The sequence below is a fragment of the Stegostoma tigrinum genome, chromosome 15, assembly GCF_030684315.1.
Source record: "Stegostoma tigrinum isolate sSteTig4 chromosome 15, sSteTig4.hap1, whole genome shotgun sequence".
Classification (NCBI taxonomy): domain Eukaryota; kingdom Metazoa; phylum Chordata; class Chondrichthyes; order Orectolobiformes; family Stegostomatidae; genus Stegostoma; species Stegostoma tigrinum.
Genome location: NC_081368.1, coordinates 30,794,290 through 30,814,937, shown reverse-complemented (window position 1 = coordinate 30,814,937; position 20,648 = coordinate 30,794,290). Strand labels below are relative to the sequence as shown.

General features: G+C 40.0%; 1 protein-coding gene across 9 annotated transcripts in view; it reads left to right on the top strand.

Annotated features, from left to right (window-relative positions):
* The window catches only part of tenm1 (teneurin transmembrane protein 1), a 2,164,854-nt gene that overhangs the window by 1,219,954 nt on the left and 924,252 nt on the right, over positions 1-20,648 (top strand). For 2 of the 9 annotated variants that reach the window (XM_048544392.1, XM_048544391.1), the window contains exon 1: positions 4,111-4,380. The exons of 4 other annotated variants lie outside the window; for them this stretch is intronic. The gene's annotated coding sequence lies outside the window, so the exon portion shown is untranslated. Of the gene's footprint in view, positions 1-4,110; positions 4,381-4,684; positions 4,705-20,648 lie in introns of those variants that run through there. 3 more of the 9 variants (XM_048544388.1, XM_059651407.1, XM_059651408.1) reach the window with 3 other exon arrangements.

The window sequence follows — 20,648 nt, the reverse complement described above, 5'->3', positions numbered from 1 at the left end:
CCACCCAGTTGAGATGTATAAGGAGTAGGGGATTTGGTTTGCAGCCTTCTGGGGCACCTGTACTGAAGGTTAAGGTGGAGGAGGTGTTGTCTATTCTAATTGATTCTGGCTAATGGGTCAGGTAGTTGAGGATGCAGTTACAGACAGGGGAAACCGAGACCTATCTATCGGAGTTTCGAGATAAGTCGGTTTGGAATTATGATGTTGAAGACAGAGCTGTAGTCATAGAATCATAGAATTCCCACACAGTGAAAATGGGACATGCAGCCCAACAAGTCAACACTGACCCTCTGAAGATTCATCCCACCCAGACTCATCCCCCTTCCCTATCCCTGTAACTCTGCATTTTCCATAGCTAATGCGTCTAACTTGCACATTCCTGAAAACTATGGGCAATTAAATATGGCCAATCTGCCTAACTTGTTCTTCTTTGGACTGTGGGAGGAAACCAGACCACCCGGTAGGAACCCATGTTGACATGGGGAGAATGTGCAAACTTCACACAGACAGTCACCTGAAGTTGGAATGAGTAGAAGCCTGATGAAGGTGTCTTTGTTTCCTCGTTGTTCCAGGGATAAATGTAGGGCTAGGGAGATGGTTTCTGACATGGACCTGCTGCACCAGTAGGCTGATTGTAAAGGGTCAAGACAATTTGGGAGGCTGGAGTTGATATGAGCCACGACTAACCTCCCAAAGCTCTTTATAATTATGGAGGTCAGAGCCAAAGGGCATACTACGTGAGTTTTCTTTGGCACTGCGATGATGGTGGTCTTCTTGAAGCAGGTGGAAACCTCACATTGTAGTAAGGAGAGATTAAAGATATCTGTGAGTACTCCCACCAGCTGGCCCCCAGAGAATCTGAGTGCACTGCTGGGGGCTCCATTGGAGCTAATTGCTTTCTGTGGGTTCACTCCCAAGAAAGCCAATCCAATGCCTGCGACAGTGACCATGGGTGATGGGATAGGTAGCATCATTTCACTGACCATATGTTCAAAACGAGCTTAGAATGCATTGAGCTTGTCAGGTCGAGATGTATTATTGCTTGTGATTCTGTTCTAATTTGCTAGGTAACCCATTATATCATGCAAGCCATGGCACAACCAACAGGTGTGTGTGTGGTTTGTTTGGATCTCAAGCTTGGTTTAGTATTGCCTCTTGGTGTCTCTGATGTCCTTACAAAGGCCCTACCTGGATTTCCTGTATAATTCAGTGTTGCTCGACATGTATGCCCCAGATTTGAGCTGATCTCCTGGTTCATCCACAGTTTCTGGTTGGGGAACATTCTGAATAATTTCTTCTCCATGCAGTCATGTACTTACTGATGAAATATGTGAGGGTAGTGGCATAGTCATTTTGATAAGTCATGGAGTTCTTGAATATGGACCAGTTTACAACTCTAAGCAGTCTCATAGAAGCCCTTCTGTTGCCTCAGACTAATACTGCACCACTTTCTGTACTAGGTCTCACCCTTTAATTTCTACTTGTAAGCCGGGAGAAGGAACGCAGTATCGTGATCTGATTTTCCAAGGTGCTGATGGGAATGGAGTGGTTGGTATCTGTGATGTTTGTATAGAAATAGTAAACAATAGCAATAGTAAATAATAAATGCTGAATATAGGATCAAAGGAAGGATTCTCGGCAGTGTGGAGGAACAGCGGGATCTTGGTGTTCAAGTGCATAGCTCCCTCAAAGTTGCCACCCAAGTGGATAAGGTTGTTAAGAAAGCATATGGTGTTTTGGCTTTCATTAACAGAGGGATCGAGTTTAAGAGCCGCGAGGTTATGCTGCAGCTCTACAAAACCCTGGTGAGACCACACTTGGAATATTGTGTCCAGTCCTGGTCGCCATATTATAGGAAAGATGTGGAGGCTTTGGAGAGGGTGCAAAGGAGGTTTACCAGGATGCTGCCTGGACTGGAGGGCTTGTCTTACGAGGAGAGGTTGACTGAGCTCGGACTTTTCTCTCAGGAGAGAAGGAGGAAGAGAGGTGACCTGACTGAGGTGTACAAGGTAATGAGAGGCATGGATAGAATCGATAGCCAGAGACTTTTCCCCAGGGCAGGATTGAATGCCAGGGGTCATAGTTTTAAGGTGTTAGGAGGAAGGTATAAAAGAGACGTTAGAGGGAGGTTCTTCACCCAGTGAGTTGTGAGCGCATGGAATAGTTTGCCAGTGGTAGTCGTGGAAGCAGAGTCATTAGTGACATTTAAGCGACTGCTGGACATGCACATGGACAGCAGTGAATTGAGGGGAACGTAGGTTAGGTTATTTCATTTTTGGATTAGGAATATTCCACTGCACAACATCGTGGGCCAAAGGGCCTGTACTGTGCTGTACTTTTCTATGTTCTATGTTCTATGTAAACGATATTCCACCTCTAGTGGAACAGGAGTTGTGTTGATGGTATTTCAGTAGCACATCCTTGGCTTGGTTGATGTCAACAGCTACAATGAGCAAGGCCCCAGGGTATTCCGTCTCAAGACCGTTTGTTTGTAGCATTGTATACTACATTGAGTGAATTCATCACTTCCATGCCAGATGGGATATGGACTGCTGTCAGGATAGTGGAGGTGAACTAACCCAGTCAGTAGTTTACTGTAAGATACTCTAGGTTCATGGAGTAGTAACTTGCTAAGGTTGCTACGTCTGAGCACCAGGAGGTGTTGATCAGCAAGCAGACCCCACTATCCTTTGCCTTGCCGGTGGATGCTGAGCTGTCCATTCAGTAAAGTGGGAAATTTTCAGTCCAGTACAGCATGAGCAAGCCATGTCTCTGTAAAACAGAGCATACAGCCATCCCTCAATTCCTGTTGGAAAGCGAGTCTAGCTTTCAGTTCACCCGTTTTTTTCTCAATGGCATGGATGTTTGCCAGGTATTTGCCAAGGAGGCAGATTTGAAACCCTGAAGTTTTAGTCTCATCTTAAATCCACATGCCTCCACATTTCCTGGGTAAGTGGCTGCTCCTGTTCGATCCCAGGCGTCGGTGGAGGAAGCCTGCTGCTGTGGAAAGTGAGTGAGTGCTCCTGATGGGGTCCTGGGCACCAGTCACAGCCTTGAGCATTCTGGGAAGTCTTGTGGTTGGTTCGGTCGAGCCTCTTCGATGTTGGGTCATGGTGGGGTCAGATCTGGTTCTCTCCTTGATCGGGCCTTGGCTCTGGTTTTGAGGTCAGACCTGCAAGAGGCCAGAAGGCCTGCGATCCATCTGGGCAGCCTGCAAATTTAGCAATCAAGCCTTGTCAATCAGAAGATCCTCAAACCTGAAAGCAGATTTAAGAAAACATTATCGTAATTTTGATATACTTAGAATTGTGGTTTAGAAGAGCAGGATGATTATAAAATATGTAAGAATTAAGATCTGCTGCAGATGGCTCGCAAAATGGCTCCACAGTCCGGTGCTATCTTGGTTCACTATTGGTCTGTGTTACAGATATAAGTGCGGAAGGATTCCTGCACAAAGTCTTCAGCAGAAGATAGGCTCAGGCTTGACAAGCTTGAATAGATCTTTCACATCATGCTTGGTAGTTATTTACATTACCTCCGTGTTACATAATAGTCTCCTGTAATATATTAGGCTGGGTCTAAGAGAGATCACTGTGAGGAGACATTCTAGTACACGCAACCGAATAATTTGTGAGCTTCCCCAATGAAAAATCCTTTCATATCTGGACGAGCAGAATTTATTTCGTGATATCAGTTAACCCTTTTTCAGGTACTAACTTTCTCCAGTAAATCTCCAGGGAGATTTGACCCCATTTAGATACTCCGCACCTGTGGAAGTTTTCATTTTCTTAACTTGTGAATAATATTGATATTTAAAATACTTTTATACTAAAATAAGTTTCTTAAAATTATGGTGATTCCTTCAATTTTTTAAATATATCTTCTTGGTTTGTACGTTTCACAGAACCTTAATTGTTTATGAAACTGTAATGAGTAACACACAGTTAATATATAAAAATATTCTTGAAGTGCGAAGGTGATGCTTTTGCTGCTTAAGAATGTTGAGTCGTATTGTCTTGTCTCCCCCTCCAGCAGCAGCAATGTATGGTACATTCCAGTGATGTTAATATGTGTGTGCTTCTGTTCCTGCTTACAGTAGAAGCAGTTGGGGATTGGCAGTTATCTCCTGTCATTTAGGTTGTAAGAGTGTGAGGAGTCTGGAGTGTTGAGCTGATTGCCTGGCATCCACAAAGGAATTAGCTAATTCTCGTCAGAACCTAACAGACTAGCAGGTTTTGGTATAATTCAGCTTGTTCTCACATCAGGAATTTGCAGGCTATGTTGAAAGAATATGAAAGTGGATTTATTTCATCTTCTGTAGAATGCATTTTGGAGGAATGGGATGGCCCGAACCTCTCAGCATGGCAAGACTTCAGTATGGTAATGTGAACTGGTGGGCTTGTATAAGGTCGGATGTGCGTTTGTGTGTGTGTATCTGCACGTTCATTGTTTTGTATTGCTTTTGAAAAAGAGACCCTGCTTAATGTGTGACTGTAATAGGAGCTCTTCACTCAGAATGAGAGCGGTGTTTTGAGATTGCACAAACATCGCAGCACAGAATTTATTGTCAGCTTGCCAAATTTAGGTTGTTGGGTCAGGAATGAACCCCAAGATCAAACGGAAGAGCATTTTCTTTGAATACCTGCTGGTTCAAGGGTAAAGCACAGCTGCTTGTGGACTGCTCTCAACCTGGCATTTAATGCTGTGAGTACGTTGCCCTCTGTTTGGTATTGATAAGGATGAATGTGATGCACTATCCATCTTTATTTCACTGACTTCTCAGGTACTCTGGCAACTATATAAAAAATAATAGCCACTTTCTATAATAACTTTCAGGGATCATTCAACTTCTGCCTGGTAACTGTTACAACAATCCTTTTTTTGTGGTGCTGAAAACATGTACTTTAGAAAAGAGGTCCCTCTTGGATTTTAACCTGATATTGCAGACTTCCCGGGTGAAATTGTAATTATTTTTTGGCTTTTGAAGATTGCATCCTTCACTTTTAAAAAACACAAATGCTGAATATTAAATGATACTGATGCATGAGGCTGATTGTTGCCCTCTGGTTTATTGAAGTTTATTAAATAAAAGTCACTGGCCTCGATCTCTTGCACAGAAGACTTTTTCTTGCTGTTTGCAACATGAAGAGGAAGGTCACTGAAGCATGTTGCAGATGGGCAAGCAAAAGAATGCCCATTTTTCTCGTTAGTTAACTGGTGGATGTGCAGGATGAAATTTAGTTATCTGAGATCCAACTTAAACAACACATTTTAATTACAGAGAAAAATAAAGATTTTCAGTCATTTCTGTAAAAGTTGTTTTCAGTGTCAACATCAACATGGTACACTAGACTTGGAAATTGAAATAACTGATTTCTAAAATACGAGAAAATTTATTCCATGGAGTAGAACATTATTTGAAAATTGATGTTTCATTTCACTGACCACTAGCATTGATCATTTGTGTTTATAATAAAGCATATACAGTCTTATTTTGGCATTTTGCTATAATCATTTTGACAATTGGATTAAAATGATTAAATTATATGCAGTTGTCTCACATGGCATTTCATGGAAGGTATACTCTATCGCTCAGAGCTGATATTGACTTCAATAAAGAAAAGTGCAGACAGCTTACAACATAGCTGGAAATCATTCGACAGCAGTCACATCAATGGGAAAACTATTTTCCAAATTGGCCTTCCATTTGTATGATGTGCAAAGCGACTTCCAATATGGCTTCACTCTGAGGCAGCAGAAGTAGACTCCAATGAAATGATCAGGAGTTTGTTATCAGGCCAACCAATCATTGAAACTTGCCGACCTCATTCAATTTTCTTTTTCTCAGCTATTCCACTAGAGGGAGATCCATGCACAAATAAGTTTATCTGTTTCACTGGGTGGAGATTGGGCAAAGGGGGAAAACAACAAATATTATTGTCTGACATTTATATCTGAACAGAGGCATCAGAATTGAAAAAGTGAGTCTACTACCAAAAAGACTAAGTCAAATTACATGCACATAAGGCTTTTTTTAATTTTAGGTATAACCCGCAGTTGCTTTAAATGGCAGATATGCTTTTGGGATTTTTGGAGTTCAATTGAAAACAATGATGAGAAAAACGGATGTCATCAACATACCAGTCAAGCATTGGCAAGTGCAAATAGAACAAATAGAGAGAAAAAAGATGCAATTTAACAAATCTGCAAAGAAGCACTGAAATGTGAAGTTTTTACATTGCCTTTGGGAAAAGTTAACCCTTGCGTTTTTGACCAGGATTAAATTTTGTGTCATATTAAAGTATATTATGTTTGAAACCATTGTGGAAAGTGTTAATTTGATCAATTCTTTTGTCTGATCAAATTACTTGTGAATTGATACAAGTGTTTCATCATTTTGGCCAGCTGACATTGCTTAGCTTCACAATTCAAATCTTCTAAACAGTGCCTGCAGACAATCCCATTCATTGCACTTTACTGCACAACATAGTTGCTTTGGTAGCAATCAGCACAGTCATGGAAAACAGCAAGAAAACAAAATGACTTAGCGTGTACTGAGGAGATTCTGTTACATTCTATCGATTCATACTGGATAATAAAACGTAAAAAATAATGTTTTCCCTATGTATTCACTGTCTGAGAAGAAGTGATTTTTGGTATGGAGACAGGATTAATATCTTTATCATCCCGGATCATATTCTCAGCAGTTAGACTTTTCTCTCAATTCTGAAATGAATGTCAAACTCCATCCCCACCCTCCCGAATCATTCTGATAATAACCAAATTAACATAGTAAATTAACATAATGAATGTTTTGAGATTCATATGCCTTTTCTTTGCTGACAGCCCAGCTGAGGTGGTTGAGAAATGAGATGCTGTTCGTACAGAAGAAAGCACTGTGGGAATTCAGTTCATGGCTGGTGAACTGTAATCTCATCTCCTTTCAGATCCACAGCATTGTCAGAAACTAATACTGCATTCTTAATGATGAATTCATGGGCACAGAATATGAAATAATTCCCAATGCTATTGCTGCTGCACGTATGGAAAATTTGCCTTTCAACATAATTTGAAACCTGCATATCAAAAGATGCAAAGATTAAAATATACATATCTGTACAGGGGCACTTGGCAACATTGTTTCCGAGGGCATGTTACAACCAAAACAAGGATTCATCCACTCAACCTGTTTCCAAAGTTGGCACAATGATAATTTGGATTTTTAATCACAAATCAATTAAAGTTAAAATACTTTGAAAGCTCTGGGCATTACCAACTACTTTTTCTTGAAATAAAAATCTTATGAGATTTTCAAATTGCCATGTTGAGGATCTTAATAACTACTGTTACACGTAATTTACACAGTTATACATAATTTGCAACCTTACAGAATCAATGCTGCAACACGTCCTATAATTATTTGTTTTAAATGCATACAGATATCTGTTGGAAACCTGCAGGATGTTTTCAGAGTAGAAAAATAGAATTAGTAGACAGACAACGTTTAGTTATTTATTCTGTCAGCACTGTCTTTCATTCTTGTCATTGTTTAAGAAGACATGTTGTGCAGGAGGCTGAGAGCTATTAAGAGCCTTATCCTGCAGGATAACAATCCAGATAACTTGTGGAAGTAACAGCCTCAGGTTATTGTTTTAAGTGACTGCTTCACTGTGTGCCCCTTTAGTCCTCATTATGAAGTTGAATAACAACTAAACTCACTGTTCTACCAGTCTTCCATTAACATTTGATTATGAGTTGAATAATTTCTCAATGCAGTCAGATTTCTTCAGAAGCCGTAACCACCATATTTCTTTCAGTGCTTATTCTAACTTCAAGTATGAAACTAACCTTTTGGATGTGTTATTCTGCAATTCAATGCAAACAAACCGTGAAAGATAATGTCTTGAAGACCTTCCAGAATGTATCCTATCATATTCAAACTACATTCTCATTGTATAGGGTTTAAAAACAAAGCTGAAAAGTTCTCATGACTTCGACAGTTATTACTGCACATTTGGTATTTAACCTTGAAAATTGTGTTACCGTCCTATTGTTGCATTCTTTAAAGATTTTTAAAAATGTGTAAAATATGAGATTTCTTGATAATTGAAGAAACATATTTATTTATATTAATCTGATGTGTTATACTTTAATCTATTGCCTTGAATCTGATTAATAGTCAGTCGATCAAATCATTTTTCAGGACTGCTGAAAATTCATTTAAATTTGGATGAATGTGCTTAGTGCATGACCTGAAATTTGTACAGTTGTATATAATAGTTATAGCATAGTATAGTTGTATGCCTTCATGGATTGGTGTGATTTAGTCTTCTGGGTATTTGTTAGTACGCTGCTTGCCATCATTGTAATATTATTTTTGACAGGTAATAATACATCAATGTGTACGGTTTTTACTGTTAATACAGAGAAGAGAAAAGTGAATTATGAAAGCACAACGGAAAACATGCTTTTATAACTCGGCTTGACTGTTCAATATTTTCAGTTGATTTTATACAGCGTAACCCTACAAAGAGTTGAATACCCTGGGAGTTCCATTACATTCCTGTTTGTTGTATTTCATCAAAATACTAAGCTTTTGCAGCGGAAGAAAGTAATTGTTCAATGGAATCCAAACTTTCAAACAAAAAAAATTGTGAGTAAAAAGTACGTGGTGTGATTTTCAAATGAGGGATGGCAGTGCTGGCCAAATAAATGTCCTTTACATGCCATGTTTCAATCTGTAAGGAACTCAAAGCAACATTCATGTGAAGGTCTTTGTGCAGTTAATGTCAATTTTGGAAGGGCTCCCCCTGTTGAATGACTGGAACATTTACATTTATCACACTGCATTTGCAAACTCCAAACGCAAATTTTGATTCCCTAGCACCTGTTGTCCACACAGTATGGATTTGGTACCAAAGTAATTTTGTGCCCAGTACAATTTATGTCAGATTTAAACTTGTTGAGGAATTAGTACGTACTTTAGGTGTTTGTGCTAGAAGTGTTTAGAGTGTGTGAATTGTGGTATCAGTCAACGTGTATCACTGACTTCATGCCAGCACTGTCGTTTTTGACCGTACCGGGCCAGATAATGCTCTGTCTTAAACGTACACACTTGAACACAGGCATAGTAGCCGGAAGGATTTCCCTATCAGTGCTATTTGAAGGCCATGATGTGGAGGTGCCATTTTTGGACTAGAGTGGACATGGCAAAAAATCACATGACACAGGCTATAGTCCAACAGGTTTATTTGAAATTACAAATGTTCGGAGCCTCGCTCACTAATATCTGATGTTGTGTCATTTTTGACCTATCTCAAGGCATTATTAACCACTCCCAAGTTAGTTGTTGATTAATTACCAGTCACCCTTCAAAGCTTGAGAGAGATAACAGGAATTGCAGATGCTGAAAAATCTGAGATAACAAGGTGTAGTGCTGGATGAACACAGCAGGCCAGGCAGCGTCACAGGAGCAGGAAGGCAGACGTTTCCGGCCTAGACCCTTCCATGAAATGTCAACCTTGCTGCTTCTCTATCACTCTTCTGAGCATGATGGTTTTTAGAATTGCAAGAAGTTATTGAGATCCGTTCCCTTAAGGATACCTTATCCTCACCAAAAGTCTTTGTTTTAAAAGGTGCCATATTAACCAGGCTTTCTTGTGTTAATGAAAGGCTGAGTTTATTAGCTACTTAAAGAAAAGATACTATATGTACCAATTAGAACATGAATTAAACAAAAAGATGACAATTAAAAACATAAAAAAAGGTCTCTGGGTTTGTGAAGAACGTGAAGTGGAGTATTGCAGCCACTAAGCTGGATGAGAACAGTAAGGCTGACAGTATTAGTGAAACAGTTGATTTTGAGATCCTTGGCTTTGTCCTGTTTCATGTTTGCTGAAGGCTTCGCTGGCTGGCCTGACTTCTAGAACTCAGAGAAAGAGAGAGAGATTTGATTCAGCAGCATCGTAGTGATGTCTAGTGGCAGTCCTCAAGCAGTAACTTTCACAGCACACTAAATCACACAACCACATCAACCAACTTTCACACTGAGATTGGAGCTGAAGGGATTTTAACTATTGTTCTTGTGTGTTCCTGACAGAGTAAAATACAACTATGAGTTTCGACTCATATCCGCTCTTTGGGAATATAACCAAGAGTTTTCTCCTCTCAGTAGGAAAGCCCATCAGTTTTCACATTGCATTTCTTCCTTTTAAGTCTCTCTGGGGTTCCTGTAATACTCTACAGGGGTGGCAGGTCACACGTTCACACTGGGGCTTTGAATGAATTCAGTGAATGCTATTCTCAGGATTTACATTTTCAGTCATTCTTGGCTTGTCTGTCTCTTAAAAAAACATCTTGTTTAAAAGTGTGAAATGAGCTTAAGCCATTCAGGGCTATGATCCATTATTGTGACATCATTGAAGGCATAGCCCATACACTAAGGATACACTATGAGCCTGAGGAGCAAGAAGAGGGAGAAGAAGCAATGTGAAGGAGGCAGGCACTGTTATATCCCTTTCAGGCTGGGCTGTTTATAATTACCACTACTGTTCCATGGAACACAATCCCAAATCTCTGTTGGACAACAGTTCCACACATATCTGTTCCTCAATTGTGGAGTATCACAGCAACCTCTTAGCCACTATGCTAAAATAAGATCACCACAAAGCAACTATTCCCTACTAACTAAGTCCAACCAACCTTCCAATTTCCATACAAACTAAAATAATCAATTACCCTTACGTACCCTCATGGAGTCTGTCATGCATGTGCCTGTGCCAGGCCTGGTACACTTATACACTGTTTCTTCAACGGCTACAGCATCGTTCCTGAAAAGCTGCTAACTTTCAGACAACAGATGGCTTTTCTAGGTGCTGTCAAGCATCTCTGGGCCTTGATTATCTAGCTACAGATTGCACCACTTTGGCATGTGTGGGAGCAGTCAGTGTTGGCTGACTGAGTTGCAAGGACACTGGCAGGAATGCACATGGCAGGTTCACACCCCACAGAACTAGTGGTGATAATAATCCTTAAAACCTATTGGGTCATAGATTGTTGGCCTGCTGTAAGACTCTGAAAACCCCTTGAGCAATGGTAATTGAAGACTGTATACAACAACAAGTTGAGACTTCATGAACTCAAGTCTGAGCTTCTGCTGCAACTCTGGGCACTGGGTAACTATTGCTTGTGCTACAACAGAACCTGAGAATTACCCCTTAGATGCTGAATCAGGGCAAGGTCCATTCACTTCCTTCTGGAGTTAGCTGCCATTTCCACACTGGAAAGGATGAACTGAAAGCTTTATGTGATGCTCTGAACTGGATTCATTTCTGCTGTCTGACATTGGACATTCTGGCAATCCTACCGTTGTATATAGCATTTTCGTGTGCATGTCTATATCTTTTTCCTGTATCCTGCCTCATTGAAGCCCTCATCTGAATCCTTTACAACTGAATTTGTCTGCAACTGTTCCCTTTATAAGTGGTGACACCTGATTATCTTTACTCCCTACCTTGACAACAGTTTACTCAAACCAAATGACTCACTTTATGTAGGTTCCATCTCTATGTACCAACTAAAGTACATAAAGTGGCAACATCTGAGCCTGTGGCTACAATTGTGAGATTGAAAGATAATTGTTCAGTACAGTTGGTGCCCTGCACGCCTTGCTGATCAGGTGTAATCAGGTGGCAGTTCTTGAGTATTTAAAAAACAGTAGGGTGATTTAAGTGAAGGAAGGGTGTTGGTGTTTGGGTGGTTGAGTTTGGGTGGGGTCATGGTGAAGCAAGAACAAGAGTCAAAAATCAGATTGCTACACAGAAATGATTTTGAGGTGGTGGGGAAGTGGGTTGTAAGAAGATGGGTAAAGTTTTCATTGCCATGATTTCAGATGGAGCACCAGCACAAGCACTTTGCTTGTGTCCGATCAGTGATGACAAGCACTATCTCCTCCATGTGGCCAGATGTGCTTGAACTCTATTTGTTAGTGTGTTGTTGCTTTTGATTATGGACTACTTTGTCTGACAAAATATAGAGTTTTGATGAGCTTATTTTGAGTAATGCTTTTTAACACTGAACTGACAGGATGTGCAAGCAGTAAGATGTGGTGTGTGACTCACGGTCGTACAGTGTGTGAGGATGAGATGAGATTTATAAGTTCTGACTCATGCTTGATAGACACTGAATTGGTAAATAAAAGGAATTTATAGGTAATGTGGCATTTCCATATAGTTACATATATAGTCATAATATTTGTACAATCATGGCACATTTGGACAGCACAGTGGCTCAATGGCTAGCAATGAGATAACAAGGTATAGAGCTGGATGAACACAGCAGACCAAGCAGCATCAGAGGAGCAGGAAGGCTGACATTTCAGGCCGAGACACTTCTTCAGAAATAGAAGGGTCTTGGCCCGAAATGTCAGCCTTCCTGCTTCTCTGATGCTGCTTGGCCTGCTGTGTTCATTTAGCTCTATACCTTGTTATCTCGGATTCTCCAGCATCTGCAGTTCCTACTATCTCTAAAACAATTTTAACCCCACTGCAAAGTCTCTTCTAACAATGATAAGCATTGCTACCTCACAGCACCAGGCACCCATGTTTGATTCCACCCTCAGGCCGCTGTCTGTGTGGAGTTTGCATATTCTCCCCATGTTGGTGTGGGTTTCTGTCAGATGCTCCGGTCTCCTCCCACAGTCCAAAGATGTGCAAGTTAGGTGGGTTGGCCATGCTAAATTGCCCATAGCATTCAGGATTGTGCAGGCTCGATCAGTTAGCCATCGGAAATACAGGATTACAGGGATAAGGAAGGGGGATGGCTCTGGATGGCGCACTCTTCAGAGATAGGTATGGACCCGTTGAACAAAATGGCCTGTTTCCATGCTGTGGGGATTATATATTTGTTAGGAAGTGGTAGTTAAAGATGCATTCAGCGACCTTGACCAGTTGTCTGAGATCATCAACTTTTTCCTGCATTGTGTCCTGGTCCTCACTTCTAGACTGTTGCCATTGATAGTGGTGACTACATGCTCCCATCACCTTCCTCATGTCTTTATTGAGGTTGTCACAAATCCTGTGGAAGAAGGATCTCTGCTCTGTCCATTTTGTGCGCCAAAGCCTCAGCTGCATCAGAAAACCTTCAAGCAAACCAGTTATACCATTTTACAGAGATAACAAGGCATGGAGCTGGATGAACACAGCAGGCCTAGCAGCATCTTAGGAACAGGAAAGCTGACATTTCGGGCCTAGCACTCATAGCCTGCAGCCAAGCTGTAAGCATACTTCACTCATTTAAATAATCAGACAGCATAAAGTTAGCAAGCTGTTTGCACCACTAAATCTGCTAATTTTGTTCCACTATGGAAAATTATGTTCACACAAAACTGGGTGTATTCTGAAAGTCAATAAAACTAAATAATAAGATTCATATTTTTTCTTTATTCATTCACGGAATGATGGCATCACTGGCCAGGCAGCACTGATTGCCCATCCCTAAATGCCCAGAGGGCAGTTGAGAGTCTACCATATTGCTGTGGATCCGGAGTCACATGTCGGCTCGACCAAGTAAGGATGGCAGTTCCTTCCCTAAAGGACATTAGTGAACCTGATGGGTTTTTCCAACAATCGGCAACAGATTCATGGTCATCTCTAGATTCCTAATTTCAGATATTTTTCATTGGATTCAAATTCCACCATCTGTCGTAGCAGGATTCATACCCAGCATGTTATTTTTGTCTCTGGATTAACAGTGAAAATATCAGTAAACAATTGCCTCCCACATTTCATATCAGGAAAGAATAAGGGATTACTTAGCAACACGGGAGCAGAGACTATGCCCCCAGATCAGTGCTGGGCCCTCAAATATTTGTTATTGAAATCAATGGTTTTGGATGAAGGGAGCAAATGTATAGTAGCTAAATTTGCCAATGACAGCAAGGTAGTCAGGAAATTAAGTTGTTAAGAGAAGGTAGCATATCTGCAAAGGGATATTAATAAATTGAGTGACAAAAATTGTTCGATGAAGTACAATGTGGGCAAATATGAATTTGTCCACTATGGCAAGGAGAATAGAAAAATGGTATGCTAAATGGAAAGAGATTGTTTAACTCATTAGCACGGAAGTCTTTAGATTGTCTGGTATATCAGTCACTAAGGTTACAATGTTGATCAAGTTAGTGAAGAGGAATGCGAATGGGATTATGTCATTTATTGCAAAGGGCATAAGCTATGTAAATTAGGAAATTTTCCTGCAGCTTGGGTCTCAGTGTGACAACTTCTGGTGAACTGCATACAATTTTGATCTCAATATTTGAAATTTTGAAGCAGCTCAGACAAGGTTCACTTGACTCATTCTTGGGATGAAGGCCTTATGAAAAATAGATAAATTGAGGCTATATTTGTTGGTGTTTAGAAGAACGAGAGGAACCTTATTGAAAAATAATGTATTGAGAAGACTTGTATCAGTGATAATGGGAACTGCAGATGCTGGAGAATCCAAGATAATAAAATGTGAGGCTGGATGAACACAGCAGGCCAAGCAGCATCTCAGGAGCACAAAAGCTGACGTTTCGGGCCTAGACCCTTCATCAGACATGAAGGGTCTGGGCCCGAAATGTCAGCTTTTGTGCTCCTGAGATGCTGCTTGGCCTGCTGTGTTCATCCAGCCTCACATTTTATTATATTGAGAAGACTTGCTTGGGTGTACATCATGACGATCTTTCCTCTTGCGGTAGTGAATAAAATTACAGTACATTGTTTTAAGAATGAGAGATCCTCCCTTTAAGACGTAAATGAGGAGATTTCTTTTTTCTCCCTGAGGTGTATAATTCTGTAGAATTATCTTACCCCAGAAAACAGAGGTCATTGAGTTTATTCCAGTCTGAGTTAGACATATTTTTGATAGGCAAAGAAGACAAGGGTTTATAGAGGAAATGTATCAGAAGAACGGAGACCTGAATCACGATTGAATTCTATTGAATGGCAGAGCAAGCCACTTTTGCTCCTTAGTATCTTGGTAATATATGCTCCCATCTATAAGCTCACATGAAGCCATTTTCTGCTGCATGTTTCTTAAGTTTGAAAATTGCAACCATTTCCTTTTGGATTAGTGTCTGTGCCTATAAACATGGCTGGATAACTTAAGATGAGATTTCTGGTGACTTCCAAACTCATTCTAATTGAAAATGCACAAGCTGCACTGTTGACCAATACCTACATGATCCACAGCTTCATTACAGCCAGCTCTATCCTGAGTTCATGGTCCTTTATGCTGCCCACAATGATCATTGCTATTTTTGCCTCACCAACTGTAGTATCCACCCTCAGCTTGCTGGCAGCATGCTGAGGTATGCTGGGGAAAAGAAGTGATAGTTTTAAAGGAACTTTAAACACAAATTTTCTTCAACAATCATAGCTCTTTTGAACCAGTATTTAGGTGCCAGTAACAAAAACAAACTTGCTGGAAAAGTTCAACAGGTCTGGCAGCATCTGTGAAGTAAAAAACAGAGTTCATGTTTTGGGTCCAGTGACCCTTCCTCAGAACTAGTACAAGGTTGAACTCTGATGTGTTTTTTGGACAAAATGCCCACTGATGTGTTTGTTAGTGTGCTGGGAGCATGGATGTGGAAAATGGCATCTGGCCTGTTGATTATGTTGCCAAAATGAAACAGGTGGATGGGAAATAGAATAAAGACCATAATAGATCTTGAGGAATTTGGATGAAGAACCTTTGGCTTGAGATACTTCAAATACAATTGGGTAAATGAGTGAAACAAGGCAAGGGCAATGTAATTCATCTGGAAAATAGAAGAAAGGCATTTGAGGATGATCATGGTCAACAATATTGAACACTGTAGAGATATGAAGGCCAAGGAAGAGTAGTGCACTACATTTGTAGTGTATCATAGAAACACATTCCTGATTTAAAGGGAGAATATTTGCACAATGAATGTTATTTATTATACATGAACAGAAATATTTGTGCGTAACTACGAACAAAAACGACATCTGACCAGAAATTTTAGTCTGCATTTAGTGATCCAATCATGAATGTTAATGATTTACTACCTTTAAAGTCATAAATACTCTGACACATGTTTTAATCCCACAAAACTCCTTATTTTTAAAATATTGACAGTCAAATCTTTCACTTAAAGATGGATCCCTGTTGCTAAATAAGAAAGATATGGGAAAATGCAGGTTATTTCTTAGAAAAGCAAATTTGGGAACATCAATGTGACTTTGGTAAATGTTTAGAATAGTCTACTAAAAAATAGAAGTAAAACCATTGGCAGTTTTCAGACCATAACACCAGATACCATGATGAGAAAGTTGATGTACAACCGTAGATTGGATGTTGCACAAGCAGCCAACTAAAACAGAGGAAGTGAGGGGTTATAGAGAGATGGAGAAATGGAATTGTCTGCTTCCAATATGTATGTGAAACTTAAACCAATGTCCAATGATTATGCCAACCAATAGCATTTGATGTGGCATAGGAATAGAATAAGATAGAATAGAATATCCTTTATTGTCAGTTATACTCCAATACAGAAGTACATTGAAAAGTTTTTGGAATGGCTGCCCTTTAATGGTGCCTTCTTAGGTATATGTACCTTGGTACAAATCTTACAGAGTCAAAAAAGATATAATGTTGTTATACAAGAGGATTAAAAGGTAAGGATTTACATTATAGTTCAGTAAGAGTACCAAACAGCTGCAGCTGGGCACATAACACCAGGCCCAAGTCCAAAAACTGTCCCGCATCACTCCAGCCTCCAGTCTGCTCTTCACCAGTCCTCAGCAGCAACAGAGTAAGTTACACTTTACCGTAATTCATCTCCCACACGCTGCTTCCGGACTTGGGATTCCCCAGGCGGTGTTCCAGGACTCACAGCCCACACTGTATTGACTCACTGTATCAGCTTGTACCTTGTGCTGTACTGGCTCGTTCCTCACGTTGCTCCAGGACACGCAGCTTCATGCTGTCTTCCGGCCCATTCCCCAGGCTCACACTCCAGGACTCACTGCTACGGGGACTTGCTGCTGGACCTTGGCAGTTTTGCCTCTGGTGCTGAGGGGAGATGAGGGGAGGGAAAAATAAAAATAAAGAGTCAAAAGAAGAAAGAAAAAGAGCAGGCAGATTAGAGGAGCTCTTGCGTGAGCATCCTAATCTGCCGCCTTCTTTTGATTAAGGCCAATCCCTGGTGACTGTAAAGCTTGGATATGGGATGGAAAGAGAGGATATTACTCAGATGCTCTGACTGTGGCCAGGTAGACAAGAATGGGACCATTTGTTCGACTGGATGTTCTTTCAATGGAAAAACAGAGACTAATGGTAATACTAATGAGGTTTGCTGGCATCCAGAGAGAAGCAGAGGTAATGTTTTGTGTTAAATATAGCTCTTTTTCAGAACTGAAGTACTGCATGCACACATGCATTCATGCGAAACTCCATTTACATGTTTACATTCTACAACTTGTTAATTTCAAATTTGTAGGACGTTATCGTCATTTGGAAAACAGCATTCATCCTCTTTCCCACCTGATGCCAGCTTAAGAAGCAATTTTTTAAAAATCTCACCACACTGTTATGTTTGTTAGCTTCGGAAAAATAGTACTCTTATAATCAGCCCTAAAATAAACTTAACCAAAACTCTGCTAAGTATTTCCTGTTTAGTGAGTATTTTCTGTTTTTATCCCCGACACTTGTGCTCACTAAGGCACAGCAAAAATGTATCTTCCTGTCTGCACGAGCAATTTATATTTATGAATAGTTTACACAATCCTTTAATAATTAATGTTTGAAGAACCATTGTTAATAATAAAAATGATAGCTAACCCTCTAGCATCTAAATCAGTAAAATATACCTTTCTACATCTAATAACATGCACATTTTTTATTCTTTCTAGACATGTACACCACTGGCTATGTTGACATTTATTGCCCATCCCTAATTGGTTAGAAGGCAGTTCAGAATCAACTACATTGCTGTGCATCTGGGATCACATGTAGGCCAGACTAGGTAACAATGGCATAATCCTCTGTAAAGGACATTAGTGAACCAGATGTGTTTATCCTGACAACTGACAATGGATTATGATCATCATTAGACTCTCAATTCCAGATTTTTATTGAATTCAAATTCCACCATCTGCTCTGACTGGATTTGACCCTGGGCCCTCGGAACATTAGCCATGTCTCTGGAGTAACAGTGCAATAATAATACCACTAAGCTACCTGTCATCTCCCTTGTCTGCATGCAACTTAAAAAAAAGTAAACAAGCCTTAAATATAACTCACAAACTTTTAAACAAATTGTTTTTCATTTAAAAACAGGATCTTTGGCATTTTTAAAGAGAAATTGTGAGCAATTTATGCTTTCTCTGTAATTGATGCATTATTTCTTCTTATCCTGTCGAATGCCATTGCAATCTTTAATACAGTGACATATATTAGTTACCTCCTTTGTCTCAAGTCTGTTGTCTGCTTTGGACAGAAGGTCTCTGCATGGTCTCATTCTTGTCTATCTGCGCATAGTCAGAGCATCTGGGCAACATCCTCTCTTTCCATTCCTACTTCCAAGCGTTACAGTCCCTAAAGATTGATCCTTGATCATTTCCCATGCCACATCAAATGCTGTTGGTTAATGACATAATCACTGGACATGGGTTTAAGTTCCATTTTCATGTTAGAATTCCACCTCTCCTTCCTGAAGAAGGGTAATACCCAAAACGTTGAGTGCTCCATTCCTCCAGATGCTGCCTGGATTGCTGTATTCTTCCAACCTCTTTTTGTCTCTCTTGTTAAATAAAGTAATCATTTTTTGAAGGGCTAATATTGGAGACTGCATCAGACTTCACTCAATGAGGTGATGACATACAGTCTTGGATGGGAGAATAGCTCTGGATCTTGAAGGGAAATGAGATGTCATCTATGTCCCCAAATAGTCTTCGTAAAATTGTCTAATTAGCTAATGTAACTTCTTTCTATTTGCAATAGTCAGATTACTCAGAGCTAGTTAGACCATACTTAGAATACTATGAGCAATTTTGGACTCCTTATCTAAACAAAGATGTACTAGCATTGCAGACAGTCCGAAGAAAGTTCACCAGGTTTATTCCAGGACTGGAAATATTTTCTTTGGAGGAAAGCTTGAGTAGATTAGGCTTGTACTTATTGAGTTTAGAAGGGAGAGAGATGATTTTGTTGAAACACATAAGGTTCTTAGTCGTGTACATGCTGAAAGCTGTTTACCTGTGGGAGAGTCGAGGCACAGGGCATAGTCTTAGAGTAATGGGTTACCCAGTTAAGTCACAGATGAAAGTTTTTTTTTCTTTCAGAAGACATTCAGTCATAGAATTCTTTACCGTATGTAGAAGCTAGATCATTATGTATATTCCAGCTTTTTAATCAGTAAAAGAGTCAAGGGTTATGGTGAAAAGACGAGGAAATGAAATTGAGGATATTCAGATCAACCATGATGTCATTGAATTGCAGAACAGTCTTGATGGGCTGAACAGTTTACTTCAGCTCCTACATCTTATGGCTTTATATTCTTACAGTATAATGCAACAAATGGCTGTGTTTTGTTAAAGCAAGAGGTTCTTGCTATGACTCACCAGTGGCTGTTCCTGTACTACTACAGACCAAATAGGCCCAATCAAGGAATGAAGAATATTGGTAGCATCCCTCAACCCACAAATACCACAGGGATGAGGTACAATTTCATTCAGCTGATTACTGGGAAAGTGAAAGTATCATCATTATCTGACATAAACTCTGTAACTTTGGGACCATCTGTTTCCCCCTCTCCTGATTGGTTATCCCAGACCATTCATAATCAGGATTCAACCACAAACACAACTTCCAACACAAGGTCATCTCTACCACCAAATCAACTTTCTTAATATTGCCTGCACCTGCTTGTAGCTCAGTTCATGCTGTGAAATGATATGTCCATATCTTTGCCACCCCTAAACTCAACAACTAATACTGTCCTGGGCAGGCTGCCTTTCTCCCCTCTCAATTTAACATGTCCAAAATTCTGCTCTCCATATTGTACCTTACACTAAGCCCAGCTTGTCTATAACTTCTTCCCTCTGTTATCGATATTGTCTCTGAATTATTCAAGGAGCTCAAATATTAAGTGACCCCGCTCATCCTGAAATACTTTCAAAGTTTGAACCCTTTCAATTTCTGTCGCCTACTTGCTTCCTTTGCTGTTACTGGTTATTATATGAATGATTGTTATTGTTTGATCTGTATATCATACCTGTTCCATCCAACACTCACATCAATATCATATTTAGATGAGATGATGTTTTGAGAATCTGCTTATTCCATTTGTTTCCTGTAATAAGATGGATTTGTAGGTGGTCGGTTGCACCCTCTTTAGCCGGTAATAGTGGAGACATATTTGTGGGGAATGTTAATGGATTTCTAATCCAGAACCTTTGACTAATGCTTCAGAGGCATGAATTCACATCCATGAAGATAGCTGGAGAATTTAAACATAATTAAGTAATCTAAAATAGAAACCAGTTTTAGTGAAGATATGTAAATAAAACTCCATCTGGTTCACTAATATCCTGTAGGGAAAGTAATTGATTTTCCTTCATTGTCTGGCCTAAATGCTCTCTGATATG